Source organism: Drosophila grimshawi, unplaced genomic scaffold (genome assembly GCF_018153295.1).
Source record: "Drosophila grimshawi isolate 15287-2541.00 unplaced genomic scaffold, ASM1815329v1 contig_635, whole genome shotgun sequence".
Taxonomy (NCBI): domain Eukaryota; kingdom Metazoa; phylum Arthropoda; class Insecta; order Diptera; family Drosophilidae; genus Drosophila; species Drosophila grimshawi.
In genome coordinates, this window is record NW_025063457.1 from 30,566 (window position 1) to 34,358 (window position 3,793).

Consider the following 3,793-nt stretch of genomic DNA (forward strand, 5'->3'; position numbering starts at 1 on the left):
AAACGGATGTATCTTCGCCAATAATTGTCAGGAGTTAGAATTTCTTTCAACATTTATGAAGCCCTTTTTATATATTTTGATTCTGCATCAAAAGCTGAAAATATGTAGTCTCGAAGTCATTTCGAGAAATTGACGTTTTAAGTTTCTGTTTCCAAATTCAAACGGATGTATCTTCGCCAATACTTGTCAGAAGTTAGAATTTCTTTCAACATTATGAAGCCCTTTTTATATATTTTGACTCTCCATCAAAAGCTGAAAATATGTAGTCTCGAAGTCATTTCGAGAAATTGACGTTTTAAGTTTCTGTTTCCAAATTCAAACGGATGTATCTTCGCCAATAATTGTCAGAAGTCAGAATTTCTTTCAACATTATGAAGCCCTTTTAATATATTTTGATTCTGCATCAAAAGCTGAAAATATGTAGTCTCGAAGTCAATTCGAGATATTAACGTTTTAAGTTTCTGTTTCCAAATTCAAACGGATGTATCTTTGCCAATAATTGTCAGGAGTCAGAATTTCTTTCAACATTATGAAGCCCTTTTTATATATTTTGACTCTGCATCAAAAGCTGAAAATATGTAGTCTCGAAGTCATTTCGAGAAATTGACGTTTTAAGTTTCTGTTTCCAAATTCAAACGGATGTATCTTCGCCAATAATTGTCAGAAGTTAGAATTTCTTTCAACATTATGAAGCCCTTTTTATATATTTTGATTCTGCATCAAAAGCTGAAAATATGTAGTCTCAAAGTCAATTCGAGAAATTAACGTTTTAAGTTTCTGGTTCCAAATTCAAACGGATGTATCTTCGCCAATAATTGTCAAAAGTTAGACTTTCTTTCAACATTATGAAGCCCTTTTTATATATTTTGACTCTGCATCAAAAGCTGAAAATATGTAGTCTCGAAGTCATTTCGAGAAATTTACGTTTTAAGTTTCTGTTTCCAAATTCAAACGGATGTATCTTCGCCAATAATTGTCAGAAGTTAGAATTTCTTTCAACATTATGAAGCCCTTTTTATATATTTTTATTCTGCATCAAAAGCTGAAAATATGTAGTCTCGAAGTCATTTCGAGAAATTGACGTTTTAAGTTTCTGTTTCCAAATTCAAACGGATGTGTCTTCGCCAATAATTGTCAGAAGTTAGAATTTCTTTCAACATTCTGAAGCCCTTTTTATATATTTTGACTCTGCATCAAAAGCTGAAAATATGTAGTCTCGAAGTCATTTCGAGAAATTGACGTTTTAAGTTTCTGTTTCCAAATTCAAACGGATGTATCTTCGCCAATAATTGTCAGAAGTTAGACTTTCTTTCAACATTATGAAGCCCTTTTTATATATTTTGACTCTGCATCAAAAGCTGAAAATATGTAGTCTCGAAGTCATTTCGAGAAATTAACGTTTTAAGTTTCTTTTTCCAAATTCAAACGGATGTATCTTCGCCAATAATTGTCAGAAGTCAGAATTTCTTTCAACATTACGAAGCCCTTTTTATGTATTTTGATTCTGCATCAAAAGCTGAAAATATGTAGTCTCGAAGTCATTTCGAGAAATTGACGTTTTAAGTTTCTGTTTCCAAATTCAAACGGATGTATCTTCGCCACTAATTGTCAGAAGTTAGAATTTCTTTCAACATTATGAAGCTCTCTTTATATATTTTGACTCGGCATCAAAAGTTGAAAATATGTAGTCTCGAAGTCATTTCGAGAAATTGACGTTTTAAGTTTCTGTTTCCAAATGAAACGGTTGTATCTTCGCCAATAAGTGTCAAAAGTGAGACTTTCTTTCAACATTATGAAGCCCTTTTGATATATTTTGACTCTGCATCATAAGCTGACAATATGTAGTCTCGAAGTCATTTCGAGAAATTGACGTTACAAGTTATCTGTTTCCAAATTCAAACGGATGTATCTTCGCCAATACTTGTCAGAAGTTAGAATTTCTTTCAACATTATGAAGCCCTTTTTATATATTTTGACTCTCCATCAAAAGCTGAAAATATGTAGTCTCGAAGTCATTTCGAGAAATTAACGTTTTAAGTTTCTGTTTCCAAATTCAAACGGATGTATCTTCGCCAATAATTGTCAGAAGTTAGAATTTCTTTCAACATTATGAAGCCCTTTTTATATATTTTGACTCTGCATCAAAAGCTGAAAATATGTAGTCTCGAAGTCATTTCGAGAAATTGACGTTTTAAGTTTCTGTTTCCAAATTCAAACGGATGTATCTTCGCCTATAATTGTCAGAAGTTAGAATTTCTTTCAACATTATGAAGCCCTTTTTATATATTTTGACTCTGCATCAAAAGCTGAAAATATGTAGTCTCGAAGTCATTTCGAGAAATTTACGTTTTAAGTTTCTGTTTCCAAATTCAAACGGATGTATCTTCGCCAATAATTGTCAGAAGTCAGAATTTCTTTCAACATTATGAAGCCCTTTTTATATATTTTGATTCTGCATCAAAAGCTGAAAATATGTAGTCTCGAAGTCATTTCGAGAAATTGACGTTTTAAGTTTCTGTTTCCAAATTCAAACTGATGTATCTTCGCCAATAATTGTCAGAAGTTAGAATTTCTTTCAACATTATGAAGCCCTTTTTATATATTTTGATTCTGCATCAAAAGCTGAAAATATGTAGTCTCGAAGTCATTTCGAGAAATTGACGTTTTAAGTTTCTGTTTCCAAATTCAAACGGATGTATCTTCGCCTATAATTGTCAGAAGTTAGAATTTCTTTCAACATTATGAAGCCCTTTTTATATATTTTGACTCTGCATCAAAAGCTGAAAATATGTAGTCTCGAAGTCATTTCGAGAAATTGACGTTTTAAGTTTCTGTTCCCAAATTCAAACGGATGTATCTTCGCCAATAATTGTCAGAAGTTAGAATTTCTTTCAACATTATGAAGCCCTTTTAATATATTTTGATTCTGCATCAAAAGCTGAAAATATGTAGTCTCAAAGTCAATTCGAGAAATTAACGTTTTAAGTTTCTGTTCCCAAATTCAAACGGATGTATCTTCGCCAATAATTGTCAGAAGTTAGAATTTCTTTCAACATTACGAAGCCCTTTTTATGTATTTTGATTCTGCATCAAAAGCTGAAAATATGTAGTCTCGAAGTCATTTCGAGAAATTGACGTTTTAAGTTTCTGTTTCCAAATTCAAACGGATGTATCTTCGCCTATAATTGTCAGAAGTTAGAATTTCTTTCAACATTATGAAGCTCTCTTTATATATTTTGACTCTGCATCAAAAGCTGAAAATATGTAGTCTCGAAGTCATTTCGAGAAATTGACGTTTTAAGTTTCTGTTTCCAAATTCAAACGGATGTATCTTCGCCAATAATTGTCAGAAGTTAGAATTTCTTTCAACATTATGAAGCCCTTTTTATATATTTTGACTCTGCATCAAAAGCTGAAAATATGTAGTCTCGAAGTCATTTCGAGAAATTGACGTCTTAAGTTTCTGTTTCCAAATTCAAACGGATGTATCTTCGCCAATACTTGTCAGAAGTTAGAATTTCTTTCAACATTATGAAGCCCTTTTTATATATTTTGACTCTCCATCAAAAGCTGAAAATATGTAGTCTCGAAGTCATTTCGAGAAATTAACGTTTTAAGTTTCTGTTTCCAAATTCAAACGGATGTATCTTCGCCAATAATTGTCAGAAGTTAGAATTTCTTTCAACATTATGAAGCCCTTTTTATATATTTTGATTCTGCATCAAAAGCTGAAAATATGTAGTCTCGAAGTCATTTCGAGAAATTGACGTTTTAAGTTTCTGTTTCCAAATTC